We start from the raw sequence: 19,056 nt of genomic DNA, 5'->3' as shown, positions 1-19,056 counted from the left end.
CTAGAGGCGTTTAAAACCATGAATAGCTGTAATAGAGTAAATAAAGCAAAAAGGTCAATAAAGATAGGAAAATCAATGACCGGTATTGGCAAAAACATCATAGATGACATAAGGAAATATTTTTTATACATGGGGTTGTTCTGTTCTGAAATGCACTGCTTGAAATGATGGTGCAAGTAGTGATATTGATATATGATATTGAAAAGATAATTAATAAATCCTTGGAGAGAAATGCCTGCAGAACTTTGAGGAAGGAACAGAGGATTAATTGGATAGCTCTATCAAATAGCTAGCAGCAGCATATTGGAATAATGACCTGCTTCTTGGCTGCTGCTGCATCATTTTATGATCAAAGAAGTTTCATAAGCATGAGCTAGTTTTAAAAGATTCAGAAGATTTATTCTTCAGCAAAGAGTTGATGACTTATGGTTCAAGTTTCTGGCTCATGAAATGGGTACAGAAAAGTTTCAAGCATTCTAAAGAAAGTTCTGCCATTTGCTGGCTATGACTAATATGACATTACATAAAAATAAGTAAATAAATGGGTTAACAAAATCACGGTCATACATTTCCTAAATCTCCATTTGATAGCCTTTAGGGTCTGAAGATTAATTTTCCCTGGATTATTTTCACTTAAACCAGTCAGGGAATTATATGGCTGCTGGTAATTCTGGGAGTGGTGGATCTTGGTGATTATAATGGTCAATGACTGTGTGATCGGCTCAATGGTCTGCTCTCAATACTATCCTACCATTACTATTACTTCAACTTCATACTATTCAACATTGTGCCAAGACTCCAGGGCTCAAAGGTAATAGAGGTAAAAGGTGGACCTTTTAATGTCCATGTAGAATAAATAAATCATAGCTTTTCTTTTGATTACCATAATAGCTCATACCAATAGTGCATAGTCTCTTCTGTTCCTTCATAGTAGCTATATAAACTTTGTACTTTTAGCTTATATGTAGAGGGGATGATTTAATTTGTGTTGTAGAAATAGTCTTTTAGTTACTTGGAATTGAACAAGGTTTGCAAGAGAATCAAGCTAATATTGCATCAAAGCAGCTTTCTTCTGTAAATAATGAAACAATTATAAGGGGCTCGGGCTTCTCCACTGTAAGTATGGTGATGAACAAAGACTGACTGGGAAAGGGGGACCATTTGCAGTAACACTGCACACACCATGTGCATATGGTAAAATAACAAATTCTGTAAACCATATTATTCAGAGATATAATTCTTCAATGTAGTTTGAGACGTATAAGCACTGGGCAAGTTTTAGAGACTCACAGGTACCACTACAAATCTAAAGCATACATGAGTGGTTAAAGTGCCACCAACCCACATCTGGGACATTTTTACACTCAGTTATGCTACTTAGTAGAGCACTAGGTTGGTATCTCACAAGATTTCTAAACTTGGCATTATCATTAGTTAATTTACATCATCAAGTGTTGAAAACATTGTCATGTTGGTTCATTCCTTGTTCTTTAGACTTGGACCAGATACTCCAAGATCAGGTAAGTAAATCTTATTTTTAATATTTCAATATGTCTTTTGCTTGTCCTGACCCATCTTTTTGCTACAGTCTTTGACCTTTATTCTGTGAAACCTTTCTAGATTAAATGTGAGAAATCCAATTTTGTTTTAGTTTGTTGATTTAGAATTACGATTGATTATAAGGTCGAGGTTAATTCAATTCAGAGAGCATTTTAATTTCCTAAATGCAACTATTTATTTTTACAGGAAAGCTTCCACACTAAATTGATCTGTCAGTGTTATGATTTATTAATAAAGTAATTGCAATGTTATCTCTTCTCCATTCCAAACCACTCACCATTCTGTGGAGTCAAAACTTGCAGAGAAAAAGCATGGGTGGCAGGGTGGCACAGTGGTTAGTTTGGCTACTTCACAGTGCTAGAGACCTGGGTTCAATTCCCGCCTCAGTCAACCAACTATGTGGAGTTTGCACATTCTCCCTGTGTCTGCATGGGTTTCCTCCCACAGTCCAAAAATGTGCATATTAGGTGAATTGGCCATGCTAAATTGCCCGTAGTGTTAGGTGTAGGGAAATGAGTCTGGGTGGGTATGCTTCGGTAGGTCGGTGTGGACTTGTTGGGCTGAGGGGCCTGTGTCCACACTGTAAGTAATCTAATAAGTAAGACCAACTCTGAGTGTTAAAGCTACACAAGTAGAAGGAATGGAATAAGGGTCAGTAACCATTTTTTCTACTAATTCAAGTCACTGATTCCAAAGTGAATTCTAAGCAAAAAGGGCATTCTGTACAAGAGACAATCATTGGTTGGAGCAAAATTTAAAATAATTCATTAACACAAAGTGTAAAGTATTCCATTAGATGTTGCCATGTTATGTCCCACAAAAAGTTGCTAGAAAGGTTAAAGGCTTAGAAACGCAAAATCCCTTTTGTTGAACATATGATTTTTAAAAACAAAAGTAAACTGTGGGCTCGCATGATAACAGTCCCTAGCTATTGCAGCAGATATTTTTGAAGGATGGACATAGATTTAATGAGACCATAACATTCTGAGAATAATTCCAGCAAATTTTGCACTTGTCCATAGTGAATTACACGTCCAGACATCCAAGCATAAGTTTATTTCAGGTGAAATTTATAATGTTCTCCCAGAGAATTTTTCACATGAAGTCAGAAAAAAAATTATCAGACAATAAGGGACATTTAATGCCTTAAGTAATTACCTAACAATGAGAGGGAGCAGAGCTACATTAAACATCACTCGCTATCTATAGACAAATTAGTCTTGAATTGAATGCTTTGGATAAGCAAAAGCTTTGGAATAAATATCAAAAGCTGTCTCCTTTCAGTTTTACTGAAAAGGGTATGTTGCAAGTATCAAAGATTTGTGCACATTTGAGTTGTTATAGGCACCAGGGCTGCGGTCAGGAAATCCTCTGATAATGAGAAGAATTTATTGGAGTAAATGGTCTGGAAGATGAAGGATGTGAAACATTCAGCAGCATGCAGACACAAGAATTCAAAGGATGCATCTACATGCCAGAATTTCTGCTTTGGCCATGGTGCCATTAGACAAGTACATCTGGTTGATCAGAGACATTAGCTTTACTGCACTGAGGGGTCTTAACTTACGCCCAGCGAAGTTCCGCAAACAATATGTGATAGTAATCAAACAGTTGTAATGAGATATAAAACTAATATTTCACTCAATCCCATTGGATTGTGGATGGATGTAAAGTTCTAGCCACTACAGTTGGAGTGCATCAGAAATGTATTTCATTCAGAGAACTATTGCATTGCATAGTTATGGGAATCGAATATTATAGATATTAGTTTGTGGAAGTTACCAGATTGTGCCTGATACCCACAAATAACATGGCAGGAGCAGTGCCACAAGTATAGATGCCCATTCGTAAGGGAGATTCCCCTCCAGTGGCGCATGGTAGGCTTTATACTTGACTCTTCTATGAATTTGACTTCCTCAGGGCAATTTACATGACAGCAGGGAATTCCAAGTATGGCCTGCCTGCCCTCCAGCCCATGTGCCTAAACATTCATAAGGTCGTCAGTACTTTTAATTGACTTGGGAAGGAGTTAACAAAAAAAATTAAAACATTAGACAGAAATTTCATAGCTCTGGCTTGAAGAGGTAGTTGTTCAGAAAATAAAGATTGAGGACAGAGAAGATTCCACTATTTGGGATTCCCATCCACTTGAGGTGGAATTTTATGCTTTCCCTTGTGTTATGTTTGGATGTGTGGTAGCAGTCAATCAGGAAGTGTGAGGGGTTCTGCTCTTATTAAGTCTGATATAGAGGAAACAACCTGCTACAATCAATACTTGTCTCCACCCCTGTATCTCTGCACTGTATCCACAGTCCAATATGTAACTGCCAGTAAGAAAGACCTTTTCTGATTTTATGCATAAACTGATACTTTAATTTTTGAACCAAAATCTCTCTAGCATAATCTATAAATGAACTAATACTAGCACCCAGTGCCATAAGGATTGACATGTGAATCCACTGGTGTGAATTGAATCGATCTGCCTCTTTTAAACGTCACTTATATCATTCCATGCCTTGAACAATTTTTTGGATAACATGTAAGTTGTACTGGTGTATATACATATGCAAAACACATGCGTAATGATAATGCACACAACTAAAGGGGTGCAGCACTAAGTGGACATGGTAACCATTAAAATATAAAATGTGTGCCATTGCAGTATTTCTACCATACTGTCTTTGGATTAGATTCAATGGGAATTCTGTTTTACTTAAAGTTGTGACCGATTGGCAAATCAAATTCAAATTGTAAGATACAGGCTGAGAGCTAACTTCATATTCCTGGAAACAGGAACTACAATGGTTAGAGTCTTTCAAGTGAGACACCAATCTGACACTCACTCTCATTTATCATGTGAGCACTACAAAATCCCATGCACTTTCGATAAGAAATGCTGGCAAGCTCCAATCCAATTTGTATTAGTTTGGACAAATTTGGCATCCTATGCTTTTGAGATAGCAATAACAACAAAGTTACAAAGAAAAGTATAATACAATGCACATTGAGGCAAATACATATTCTGTGAATAGTTCTGAATGGAAAGGGACCCAAAGATTTTAGCAGACACAATGCTCAACATGCCCAGAGTCTTTAGATCACATTCCACAAACCAGAGAGAAAGAGTATTTGTTTCAGAGTTTTGTATAAAAATTTCAAACTGTACTGGAAATGCTTTGACATAATGCAATGTCGCTGTTGCTTAAAATGTATGATGCTACTCAGTGAGATTCAAAGTGTAACATGGCATAGATATTTGTTCAAATCTGACTTAATGACTTTGTATCTATATCAATGTAAATGAAGACAGATAATTTGATTTTTTTTCTTTAGAAGTGGGGGATTGATGTCTATGAATCTAAATCTTTAGTTGCTTGATAGTATGTAGCTTGAGGTTTGCTGGAAAGGACACATTTTGTCAAAGCTTTTCTCCTTGCACACATCAAGACAATGCACAAGAATTACCAAATCAAAGGGAAAACAATGTTCAAACTCCATAAAATGAGAGTGCTGTGTTGATTGACAAGTGGATTCTGATCAATAGATAACTTTACTTGTTCACCTTTACCAATCAGAATTGACTAGCTAAATAATTAGACTTTCCTCTTGTACAGGACAAACGTTGTTTGCTCTTTTGTTTGGCAATTCTTGCAAATTGTCCTGATGAATGCAAAATCAAATATTTTTTGACAAAATGTGCCTTGTTTCATTAGCCTAAACATTCTTAAAGAGATTGCTTTATCTTTGATTGTAAACTGTATACATTATCCATGGATTTGGTTTCTGTAGTTTCAGTTACCCGCAGTTTACCGCGGCCCGAAAATATTCCAGAAATAATTCCGCGGGCTGCTGGGGAGGTAAATTCCCCTTTTAAATGATAGGGTTTGCTACTATGTGTGGCTTTGGGCATCTGTAGTAGGTCTTGGAACATATCACCCATGGATAAGGAGAGGGTCACCTGTATTACTTCTAAATTAAGATTAGAAATGAAAATAGTTTTTCATAGAATCCCTGCAATGTGGAAGCAGGCCATTTGGCCCTTCAAATCTGCACTGACCCTCCGAACAGCATTTCACCCAGACCCACCCCCTATCCTACCCCTGCAACCCTGCAATTCCCATGGCCAATCCACCCAACCTGCACATCTCTGGACTGTGGGTGCAAACCAGAGCACCCAGAGGAAACCCATACAGACACAGGGAGAATGGGCAAGCTCTGAACAGACGGTCATCTGAGGATGGAATCAAACCCAAGTTCCTGGCATTGAGAGGCATCAGTGCTGATCATTGAGTTTGATTCTTGCAGAGAAAATAAAGTGCAATCATGGTACACAAAAAAATGTATCTAATCCCACAGGTAGTTCACATGAGAAAAGATCAACATATAACCCCACAAATAATATCAAAGTACTTAACTGAAAATAAATCTAAGATTCCCAATGGATTCAAAATCCAATATGTTCAACCATTGCAAACTACATATCAATTTAACAAACAGAATATTGAACTTTACATTTCCTAATGTCAATTGTCTCCAACTATATGTTCTGCTTTCTCTTTCCCCATGACCTTAATATTGAGCTTGTCAGTAGTTTGGCCTGTGCCTTGTATATCATTCTAAAGGTGAAATATCTAGCCTGTAATCTTATAGCAAGGGATAATTACTAAACATTATGGAAAACATAAAATCAGAATGTTATTTCAAACCAGCAGCAAGAATAGGATAAAGGGAAATTTGAGACTGGTGTCAGAACATTCTTCACGAAAAGAGTCATCACTTACAAAATGGACTGCAGATAAGTTAGTGGAGATGAATCATTTAAGAAAAATTTAGAAACTCCACATGGTGGAGTCTAGGATGAACTAAGATAGACTGTATCGCGTTCCTTAAACATAATTATCCTGTAATTCATCAAGGGTTTAAGTTTCTCCAATTGTGCAAAACACACTCCAATAAAGAAACAAAAACAGGTTTGTGAAGTGAATTGGCCCCAAATGATCAGCAATGTCACCATCAGTATCATTGCAGCACCACAACAGTGGACCAGATAAAATATGAAGATCCAGTCACCACTGGAACATTGAAATTTCCAAATGTAAGGACGATGATCCATCTAAATTAAAAACAAAATTCTCTGGATGCTGGAAACCTAAAAGGAAAAAAAACAATAGATCTTTACAGATTTGGAGGCATATATGGGGACAGAAACAATTCACTTTTAAAATAAATGACTTTTTGTCAAAACTTAAAGTGATCAGGTTTTGAACAGCTGCCAATCTGGTAGGTGGAAGGGTTGAGTTTGCTGGTTGGGACTTGTGATACTAAAAGTAGAATTGCAGCCTCTAAACCAATAGTTTTGAAATTAATTCCACTTTGCCTTAATGGCCAAGGCTGGCGTGTTCATCGTCCATTAACCTGCAAATCCTTCCAACACACACCACCCGGAGAGATGGTGCCTTTAACGATTGAAGTTGACTTGTCAACAATCAGCACTTGCTTCTCACATCGTATTCATATTATCATACATTGGCAGTTCTTGGGAATTGTGCTGGGAGTACAAGATTAAAAGCTTTGACACTTCAGAGTCACGTAAAGTTGCTCACAGTGGAAAGACTGTGAAAACTTGCTTCAAATACTTATTTTTGGCATTTATTCCATTTTCAACTTTGTCAATAAAACTACACCATGTTATTACTGTTAAATACATCAAGAGACATGTTTAACTTGAAAGAACAAAGAAGTGATTGCTTGCTACTATTCAGTTTGATTGTGCTGGTTGTGGAATAATTTATATTTGTTGTTATGCAGCTTAATTTTAATAGAAACTTGAAACAGTAAACCAACCAACAGAACTTCAAGATAATCTCTACTGCTCTACATCCAACACCTAACAGCGCCACACTGAGTAAGCTCATTTCATGTAGCCTGTTGTTCAGTTGTTGCAAATTTTAGAAATATTTTCAGGCTGGTAATCAAGATAAAAACATTAACCTGGTTGTCCAGTCAGTTGCCATTCTTATGGAATGTACATAGAAGCAAGTAAGCAGGAAGCACAGGATTGACATTAACTCTGGACCTTTATATACTTTAACAAAAGAAGCACCCGGAAGATTTCACACATCCTTTTCAATTAATATGATTGGTTTTTCATTTTCTATAAAACTAGAAAATACAATCTGGACAACAAATCCATGCGCCCTTTGTTGCCATTGAGTCTTAACAAACCCATTTCAATCTCACAAACTGAAAATACTGGAATGTCTGTTCATTTTACATTAATCCAATTACATTTATTGCTTCAGACTGATCTTGTGATTTACAGCTGTTCTTGGATCGAGTCATGGCTGAGTAATGCATCATTATTTAACAATACTAGTGACATTAACTTTCAAATGATAATTGCTTTGTCACCACAAAATGTTTAGGGATCAATTGGATGTGTTCTCCTTCATTCTGGGACAATGGAAATCAGGCAGGTTTTTTGTGAACCACAAAGAAGAGTATACTTTACAGTATAGCCCATTTGGCAGGAATTGTAGGCAAGAATTTGTCTGCCACTCAACTAGTTTAATCCACCATATCAATGGTTTACATTTTCATTAGCTAATATTGCAACAATGTCTGCTTCCTTTTCCCTTCATGAACATTGTAAACAATAATATCAATTTTGTTATGATTGAAATCAAAAATGTTTTTTAGAATTTACACCCAGTAAATTAGTATTGCAAGTTTGAATCCAGTCATGCAGATGGTGACATTTGACTTCAATAATAATCTGAAACTAAGAGTCTCACGATGACCATGAAACTGCTGCTGCTTTTAGGATAAACCTACCTGGTTTCACTGATGTCCTTTTGGGAAGGAAAACTGCTATCTATATCTGGTCTGGCCTACATATGACTCCAGAATCATAGCAATATAGTTCACTCTTAACTGCCTTCTGAACAATTAGGGGTGGGCAATAAATATTAGTCTGGCCAGGTGATGACCATATCCAAAATTATTTTTTTTAAAAAATCCTTGGTTAATAAATACATTGACAAAAATCATTTTGGAACTATGTTGACATTGTGTGCTATAGTTTAGGTAACATAAAAAAAAATTGCAGCTTCTTATTTGATTGTTGGTAAGAAAGTCATCTACTTATGGTGTGAGTTTGTAAACGTTTTCACATAAGGTTTCAATTTAATTGGCCTCACTTTGCTGAATCAATAACTGTGTAGTGCTGTTTTAACTCAATGTTTGCACTATTTGATATATGTAACTCTTGATGTATATAATATATATTGAAGTATATTTGTATAGTGGATACATGGAATAAGTGTAACTGGTTGTAGGTTGAAAAGGCTTCAATCATCGCCATTCAAAACCCCTGGAGAGGAAATTGTCTCATGATGGTATCTTCATACGAAAACCTTCATTAAGGAGTTGGTGATGAGCAAACTGGATATATGGCATCAAACCTGATACATTTGGAATGCCAACATGAGCAGTTGCAAGGTATAGTCCCTTCCACCATGCATATGTGGCTAAGTCAATCACACTTCTTGTTCTGCTTTCTTCCCAGAAAAGCAGAGAATAGGGCCCTAATTGGGGCCAATCTGCAGGACAATGAGGGATAAACAATACATGCTGACCTAGCCAATGACACCCATATCCCATGAGTAGATTCAGAAAGTCAATTCTGGTTGCTCTTAGCAGGAAATGTGACTCCAATGTGGTCATATTCAATGTGGTCAATTTGAATGAAAACTTTGTTCAAATTAACAGATAAATGGCATATATATTGTGAATTGTTGCTTCACAATTGTATCTTTAAATTTTAAATTGCATCTTTAAGTTTTATACACTAGCATCTAAAGTTTATTTTCTGCATCTATGATGAATATGACTTGAATCTGTAAGCATAGAATATAGTTTATAACATTTAATACATATAAAATGCTGACACATATGCATCAAGATCCACACACATTTATTTTTACTAAGTAGTTGCTCAGAATAACCAGAAGGAAGACAGATTTGGTGGAACAAATTATTCCTGGCCTGTGCTGCTTTCGTTCATACAGTTGTAGAAGCTCTACAATTTGCAGAGACCCACAACATTTGGAAGAATGAATAGGTAAATCGATGTATTAACATTGCAAAATGTAACACAAAATATACATCTGTAGATGTTAAGTCAAGACAAGATTGAACTCTGCCATGCTGTTACTTTGGCATTACCTCACTCACAAAGATGCCAACATGAATGGCCATTTGGGTACATGAGTTACAGAGTTTGCCATTGCCTCAGGCATTATAGAATCGCAGTTATTCAACACAGAAACAGCCCTTTCGGTCTAATCATAATCACAAACTAAACTTGTCTGCTCCTGGCACATATCCCTCCAAACCTTTCCTATTCACATACTTACCTAAATGTCTTTTAAGTGTTTTAATTGTGCCCACATCCATCACTTCCTCAGGAAGTTCATCCACATGTGAATCAACCTCTGTGTTAAAAATTTGCTCCTCATGTCTTTTTAAAATCTCTCTCCTCTAAACTTAAAAACATGTCCCCTGCTCTTGAAATCCCCATCCTGCGAAAAAGACACCACTATTGACCGTATCTATAACACTCATGATTTTATAAATCTCTATAAGGTCACCTCTCAACCTCCTATGCTCCATTGTACTACATCAAATCATCAACTGGAGAGGATCAGATGAAAGTACAAACCTATGTTATATGTTAACTTCTGTTGTAACACTGGATTCAGAACTTAGCCTCTTATTCTTACTATCCTGTACAGAAATATAATTCATTATCTACAACATTGCCTTTTCTGGCTCCATTGTGACCAAGATTGTAGGAGTCAAAATTGCTGGAAATATCCGGAACAGCTGATGACTTACTATAAAAGTGAATTAGCAGCTGCCTTACAAATGGAAACTATCACTTGAGCCGCAGTGACATTTGAACTGCTAGCATGCTTTAAAAGTGTGAACTGGCAAATGAGTTAAGACGAGGGAAGAGACTATAGATAAAAGAAAGCAAACCAGATTTGATGTGCCATTACAAAAGAAAAACCCTGATCCACAGTTAATATTTTATATAAATCAGTCTACATTTATTTGGATAATTATATTAATTGTTCACATTTTGAAAATCAATCTGTCATGATTCAAAAATTGTCTACTAAAAATTGGGCTATTTATTCCTTAGTTTGTATAATGCTAAAATTATGACAAAATATTCTAACCTTTTTTCTTAACAAGTTGGAGATGAAAAAAAGAAATCTGTCTTATTGCTGTAAGTGGTTTACATTCTGACAGAAATTACAAGATAGAATACTTTTACATGTAAATTTAAACCAAAGTTATAAAACAAAACAGATGAATAGATAACTTTCAATGTTTTGCAATATTTTCTCATGTTGCTGTCTCTTCTATTGTTTTTTTTATGTGACTCTTTCTTTTCTCAATTCCATGGCTCTCTGGCTTTTACGCAAAGTCCATCATCAATTTTGTACTCTCTACATAGTTTGTCTCACGGACCACATGCAAAAAAATACATCCCATGTGGATTAAAGCAAGGCTATGTGCATAAACACAGCAACAATTTGTTTACCTTTAATACCATATTTAATGTACCAAATTTGAAATAACCTCCCTCCCCATACCCCGACTCTCTTCCCACTCCCTCCCCTTCCCTCTCACTGCTCCCTGTCAACAAACAGATTCGCTCCTCCCATTGACCAACCAGGTCGTACCCTCTACCTGTCTTCACCTATCCCCACTTCACTACCCTGTCCCCCCCATCACCCATTTTATCTGCAGTTCACCCCACACCCACCCCCAATCCTGAAGAAGGGTTACGCCCAAAACATTGACTTCTCTACCTCCTGGTGCCTGGCTTGCTGTGTTCTTTCAGCCTCCTGCCTGTCTATTTTGGGTTCAGGCATCTGCAATTTTTTTTGTTTCTAACCAAATTACTTCTCAACAGCATAATGAAAATATTTAGACTGAGACAGTGAAAGAATTATTAATAGGAATGATTGAATGTTTACTCAAATTCATGAATTTTAGGAAGATCTTAAAGGAAGAGAGATTAGATTTGGTTAGCAAAGATGATTGGAATGTGGTGCTTAACAATGTTGACAGTGCACATTCAATTTCCATATTGGTTGAGATGGTTCTAGGGGTCTATGTCTTCTACTAGTCCTACATATCATGGAAACTTTGCTAGGGATAGATATGTGTGGACAGCCACAACAAGCAATCATCAGACAACCAAGACCATAATGTGAAGAGAAAGAGAAGAGGAGAGGGAGATGGCAGGGTGGAATTGTTAGTGATCAACTGAAACATTGGTAAATATTGACAGGGTGATGGGAGGGCTGTTATGTAAGAGCCTCAAGTCAAAGAAATGGAGAGTTCAAGGTTTGGAGGGTAATTGTAGCATAGATAGAGATTATAAAAATAGGAAAAGGCAAGTCCATTAGATAGTTTTAAACGCATGGACAAGAATGAAAACTTTGAGGCATTTGAAGTTCGGGGTAAATATAGTTCAAGGATGATGGGTGTACACTACTTTTGGGAGAAGATACAGAAGTTTTGTCCAAAGTTTAGGGAAGGAAAAGGATGAGAATCTGACCAAGAGAACATTGTAATAATTGAATGTATGCATCATAAAGGCAAGAGTGAAGTTTCAGGAACAAGTGAGTGCACATGGATGTGAAACATACGTACTTTTGGAAGTAAGTGATGGAGAGGAGATTGATTTGGTAACTCACTTTGGGATCATGTAAAATGGCAGCTCAGGTTAGCCTGAAGTAATGATTTCAGAAGGAAATGAAGTCAACAGAGATGCAGATGAAGGGTCAAGGTTGTTATTTAGCTAGTGAAAGTTGAGGGTCATCGAAGACTGACAAAACAAAGGAGTGGGAGAGATCTCTTTTAAGATGGGGATGTGTTATGGACCAGGCCAGACCCCTTCAAAATGTTTCAAAAAGGTAGCCTAGACCCTAACCTTTTCTTTTATTAAAGGCAGATGTGAAGTGGATTTTCCAGGTGTGATACAGCTGGTCAAACCACACGGCTTTAAGCAAAACAGAATTATTTAAGTACTACATGGATTGGTGCTGGGCCCATTGCTGTATGTTATCTTTATCAATGATTTTGATGTGAATGTCCAAGGCATGATTAGTAAGTTTGCAGATGACACTAATAGAGACAATATCGTGGACATTGAGGAAGGTTATCAGAAATTGCAGCAGGACCTCAGTCAGCTGGGGAATTGAGCCGAGAAATGGTTAATGGAGTTTAAGATAGATAAATGTGAGGTCTCGTATTTTGGAAACTCAAATCAAGGTAGGAGTTTCATGGTGAATGGTTGGGCCTGAAGAAGTACAGTGGAACAGAGGGACCTTGGAGTTCAGGTGCACAGTTCTCTGAAAGTGGAGTGACAGGTAGACCAGGCAGTGAAGAAGACTTTTGGCACACTGGCCTTCATCAGTCAGTGCACTGAGTATAGGAGTTTGGAAGTTATGTTGCAGTTGTACATGATGTTGGTGAGGCTACACTAGAGAGTATTGTGTTCAGTTTTGATCACTATTATTAAACTAGAAAGAGTGCAGAAGAAATTTACAAGGACGTTGCCAGGACTTAACTGTTTGAGTTATAGGGAGAGTTTAGACAAGATAGGACTTTTTACTTTAGAACATAGGAGACTGAGGTGGTTCTTATAGCAGTGTGTAAGATCATGATAGGGTGAATGCACTCAGTCTTTTTCCCAGGATTGGGGAATCGAGGACAAGAGGGCATTAGTTTAAGGTTGGTGGGGAAAGAATAAAAGGGAACCCAAGGGACAACTTTTATACACAGAAGGTGGTACGCATATGGAATGAGCTGCCAGTGGAAGTGGTTGAGGCAGGTACATTAACAACATTTACAAGGCATTTGGACAAAACATGGATAAGAAAGGTTTAGACGGATATGGGCCAAGTGCAGGGAAATGAGGTTAGCATGGATGAATATTTTGGTTGGCATGGACCAGTTTGGGCCAAAGGGTCTGTCTCTGTGTTGTATGACTCTATGACTACAGTTGATACACAAACAAAAGAAAACAGAATTTAAAATAACTTAACTATTTGAAACCTCATCAACTTGACAAAGCAATTTAACTAAGGAGCTGTTCCAATTCCCTTAACATCCCATAAAAACACCCCTTAGCAAAAGGGAAATTCAAACACAGGTTCTTACAGGCAGAGAGGTGTCAGAGAGAGAAGCCAGTCAAGAATCGTTTGCTGAAGGATGGAACCTTTTCTGCACTGCAGCAGCTTCTGAGTGCCTGCTAAAACTAAACCAAACTAGAAAGAAACTTGAACGGGGAGAACTGGCCACTCCCCTGCCATTGTTAATCTTGGCTCATTCCGAGACATTTCGGCACCTCTGCATTTATGACCACCCTTGAAAAAAACCCAAGGACAAAATAACCTTGTCAAAGTGACAGCATCGTCACAGATCAGAAGCATTTTATTTTCTCTCTGAGGGTAATTAATTTATGGAATTCTCTTCTTCAGAGAGCAATGGAGGTTACATTATCAAATGCATTCAAAGCTGAATTTGAATATTCTTGATAGACAGGGGAGTGAGGAGATGTGGGGCGTGGGGGATGGGAGTGGGTAGGTGCAAACAGGAAAGTGGAATTGAGACCACATCCAGGTTAGTCACGATCCTACCAAATGGCAAAGCAGGCTGAAAGGATTAAATTGATCACTCCTGCTGCTAAGTCCTTTGCTTCTATACAAATTCAGACCTTGGCTTTAATTTTAATCTAATTTTAATTTTAAATTTGGTCTTTTTACAGTTTTTGTGACATTTTTGCAAATGATGTCCATTCTGCAAAAGCCAAATCACTCACACAGGTAACTGAAAATATTTTAAATTCACCAAAATCTAATTCCAATGAATTTGTCACTATGACAGTATATTCAAATAATACAAGAATAAGAGATAGAAATGTGTTGCTGGAGAAGCGCAGCAGGTCAGGCAGCATCTAGGGAACAGGAGAATCGACGTTTCGGGCATTAGCCCTCCTGAAGAAGGGCTAATGCCCGAAACGTCGATTCTCCTGTTCCCTAGATGCTGCCTGACCTGCTGCGCTTCTCCAGCAACACATTTCCATCTCTGATCTCCAGCATCTGCAGGCCTCATTTTCTCTTCAAAGAATAAGAGATACCCTTACAATAGTAAAGCAACATAGTTTTGTCGGTAAAGAGGGGAAGGCATGTACTTATATCCTCACTAATACTGCTCACAAACATCCTGCAGCATTTCTATTAAATGAATTACTTTGAATTGCAAAGTTTTTTTGCCAAATGCAGGTAGCCATTTTGTACAAACATTAATGAAATTACCACATATACAGTAAACGTTGATGTCACGTAAAAGTCGAACCATTACTTTTGGCCACAAAATCTTGTATTTTCCAAATATCTTGTGTAAAAGTTGACCCTACTATATCACACTATAAATCTCTTACAAAGGAAATTGCATGCTCCCATTAACCCACTTAAACAAAATCACGTTCTTTCATTCATACTGGTAACTCTACTCATTGCTCTTTGTTTACTATATTGCGTCTGTATTCATTCATTCATTCATTCATTCATTCATTCATTCATTCATAACTCTACTTAACCCACTTGGTTTACTACAGCATGTTTTGATTCATTCATTCATTCAGACCAGTACTAAGTCTAATAGTCGTTATCACATTTTGTTCCCTATACATCCAAAAGTTACTATCATTAAAAAGTTAATAATTTTAATTGTGCCATTATATCTGAATAGAAGTGAGATATATTAGCTACATATATCTTTAATTCTTTGATGAATTTGTTAATGTTGTTGAGGTTCATTACATACAAGAGTAAATGGGAGGGAAACGGAAGAATTTAGCAGAAAGTTCAAGATGCTTACACATTCAGAATTTAATAAATGTTTCATTTTAAGTGTGCCATTATACCAGGCCATGACGTTGTTGAACAGTGTGATTTTGCAGAATTTTAATGAATCTTTGTCATGTTAAATTTTCGTACCGGTCTGTAAAATACAATTTCCGACCAGTAATTCATTCTTGTTTCTCTTGCTTTTATCCAGGATTAGTTGAGCAATCAAATCGACTTCTGCTAATAATACAGTATCTTGAACTGCAGCATGAATTTCAGCCCCTCAAAAATAGTGCCCATGTAATAGCTGACCCTATAAATTGAATCTTTAAAAATAGTCTAAAAAATTTGACATTTACACAAGTATGTCTAGTAGCTAAGACTCAGTCTTTCAACTTAAGGTGAGAATGTAACTAATTGTAACATAAGAGTGATCGAGTTCAAAAGATCAAAATGGATAAAATATGCAATAACTCCATGAAGGCCGGTATCCTGTCACCCTTTATTTACATGTGCATAGTACATGACACTGACCCTGCTAGCTTAGAGCCAGCTCCTAGAGTGAGCAGAACCTCTGACACTCTTGTTTATATCTGTCAGCCAGGACTCCCTGATTGGACCAGGTTAACAGGAAATTCATATGCTATGAGATTCACCTGGCTGACTTTGCTCCAATCACTCCAAGTAGTTTTCTGTTATAACAGTGCTGAAAAGCCTTGTATTGGGTAGATACCTTTGCAAATATATCAACAAAAAACATCTGATGAATCTGTAGCTGACTGGCAGCAGCAATGAGTTCTCTGCCTTCCCTGGCAGGCAGAGCACTTTATTGAAAAAGATCAAGTAAATCATTATACCATAACAACAATGTTGTTCAGATAAAAGTAGTTCCTTTGATAAATCAGTCACACAAATTTACACCAATCATATTAATATAATGACACATTTAAAACAACTTTGGCTAGAAACAATTTATAACACAACACAACACAATGTTATCTTATCTCATTCCCTTGGCTTTATGCAAAAAGTAAAAACAGTAAAACAGGCTGAATAAATGCATTGGGAGAAAGTGAAGACTGCAGATGCTGGAGATCAGAGTCAAAGAGTGTGATGCTGGAAAAGGACAGCCGGTCAGGCAGCATCCAAGGAGCAGGAGAGTCAACGTTTCTGGCATAAGATGCAAGGTTTATTGACTCAGAATAAATGCACCGGTCTATATTTCAAAATGGACACCCTGAGGTTTTATACTTTTTTCAGTTAGATTTTTTTCCCCTCTTAATAACCTTTTTTTTCATATTCTAGTATTTGCTTTAGATTTCCAATGCTTTTTAAACTATTTATTTTCCACAGGGATGGAGCTTTTGGCTGCCTTTGCTAAGCATGTTTTCAGTGGTGGGAGCAGATTAAATATGTGAGCTTTCCAGCTTACTTCCTGCCCAACTGTGATCTGTTTCCTATTATACAGGGTAATGTATCGCCTAGACCACTTTTGGGTATTGACTGGAGGGTCCGAATGCAAAGGCTGTTTTTAAAACTGGTTTATTTTTTGAAAGTGCAGGAGGATAGGGATGGGGGAGGAGGGGGGGGGGGGGGGGGGGAGTCCTGCACACATTGGTGACACCTCCCATTTCACATCTCCCTTTGTTGTTCCTTCTCACTTGCCCTCCAAAACCTGCTGCCCACCTCTCCTTTGCCCCTCTCCATGTGGCATCTGATCCCTTCCCTCCCTAAAAGCCCAACCCTTACACCTTACTCCAATCACCAACATTCATCTTTGTGGAGATGCTTGCAGTCCTGGCTGTGCCCACTACTGAGAGTTCAGGCGCTATTGGGACTGCCAAAACTATCAGTCATTCAGATTGGATGCAAACTTAAGGATAAAAACAAAGTCAAGCCATCATCATCGAACTCGACCATGGAGCTGCTCTCTCATTAGAGAGAGACACTCATGGTGGTTTAACCTGGGGCCCACCATACTACAGGTAAGTGGAGAGGTTGACAGGAGAGTCATTCATGGTAACCTCAGCTGATGAAGGGATTGAATCCATGCTGTTGATATCAATCTGCATAACAAGCCAGCTGTCCAGCCAACTGAACAAACCAATCTTCAGTCTGTTTGCACTGCTGCCCCCGGTATACTCTTGCTGCTGTTGCATATTGAAAGTTGGTCCAAATAATGAGCTCTCTGTAACTTATTAAATATCTTCCCACCTTTCCCAGAAACTTTGGGAGCATGGTCCTTTAAATCAGCCAATGATGTGACCATAATGACTAGTCTGAAATCAATATGGAGATGGAACTCCATTGGTGAATATGGAAAGACCTCTTAAATTACCAGTCAATCAACATCAGAGCTGAACCAACATTCTGGATTCTCCAAGCTGAATTTGCTTCCTTGCATGACGTGACAATAGGGCCGAATATCTGGCCAATACCACCTCACCACCTTCCCCACCTGACACAGTGCATGTAACACCAGCACTTCACTATGCCATGTGTTCCAGGTGCTGAGTAGGAGTGCCATTTTGGAGTCCATACACCCTGTAAGTTGGAACTAGAGTGTTGCAAAATGCTGCATGCCATGTTGATGGATCAATCAACAGTCAACTTGCTGGGTTTTATTTATTCACTCATTGTTCATGGGCATCACTAGCTGGCTAGCATTTATTTCCCGTCCTCAGTTGCCCTTGAGGAGGTGGTGGTGAGCTGTCTTCTTGAACAGCTGCAGTCGACATGTTGTGGGTAGACCCACAATGCCCTCTGAAAGGGAATTCAAAGATTTTGATCTAGTGACAGGAATGGTGATATAATTTCAAGTCAAGATGATGACTGTTTTGGAGGGGAACATGCAGGTGGTAGTGTTCCTTTGTACCTGCTGCCTTTGTCCTTCTACATTGAAATGTTTGTGGGTTTGGAAGGTACTGTCTAAGGATCTTTGATGAATTGCTGCAGTGCATCTTCCAGATAGTACACACTCCTGCGACTGAGAGTCCATGCTAGAGGGAGTGAATGCTTATAGATAGAACAAAAAACAATGAGAATTTACAGGCTAGGAACAGGCCCTTCAGCCCTTCAAGCCTGAGCTGATCCAAATGTACTGTCTAAATCTGTCAGTCTATTCCTAAGCATTTGTATCCCTCTGCTCCCCACTTATTCATGCAGCTGTCCAGACGCATCTTAAATGAATCTACCATCCCTGCCTCTACCACCTCTGCTGGTAACGTGTTCCAAATGCCCATAACCCTCTGTGTGAAGTACTTGCCATGTGTATCCTCCTTAAATTTTCCATCTCTCACCTTGAAAGCATGACCTTTCGTTATTGAATCCTTCACTCTGGGAAAAAGCTTGTATCTATCCACCCTGTCTATACCCTTCATGATTTTGTAAACCTCAATCAGATCCCCCCCTTTCTGAAGAAGGGCTTATGCCCGAAACATCGATTCTCCTGTTCCTTGGATGCTGCCTGACCTGCTGCGCTTTTCCAGCAACACATTTTCACCCCCCTCAAAATGCCAGTGAAGCATACTGCTTAATCCTGGATAGTGTAAAGCTTCTT

General features: G+C 38.1%; 1 long non-coding RNA gene across 6 annotated transcripts in view; it reads left to right on the top strand.

Annotated features, from left to right (window-relative positions):
• Positions 1–16,853, top strand: part of LOC148145281 (uncharacterized) — a 53,340-nt gene extending 36,487 nt beyond the window's left edge. For 3 of the 6 annotated variants that reach the window (XR_015761375.1, XR_015761377.1, XR_015761372.1), the window contains 2 exons: positions 1,495–1,520; positions 8,898–14,582. This is a non-coding gene — a long non-coding RNA (uncharacterized LOC148145281). Of the gene's footprint in view, positions 1–1,494; positions 1,521–7,368; positions 7,466–8,897; positions 14,583–15,708 lie in introns of those variants that run through there. The other 3 variants (XR_015761378.1, XR_015761374.1, XR_015761376.1) reach the window with 3 other exon arrangements.
• The last annotated feature ends 2,203 nt before the right edge of the window (positions 16,854–19,056 follow it).

This window comes from Chiloscyllium plagiosum, unplaced genomic scaffold, assembly GCF_037043375.1.
Source record: "Chiloscyllium plagiosum isolate Xiang-an unplaced genomic scaffold, Cpla_swu_hap1 HiC_scaffold_25, whole genome shotgun sequence".
Classification (NCBI taxonomy): domain Eukaryota; kingdom Metazoa; phylum Chordata; class Chondrichthyes; order Orectolobiformes; family Hemiscylliidae; genus Chiloscyllium; species Chiloscyllium plagiosum.
Note: the sequence above shows the minus strand (reverse complement) of the source record. Positions and strands in the feature narration are given on the sequence as shown.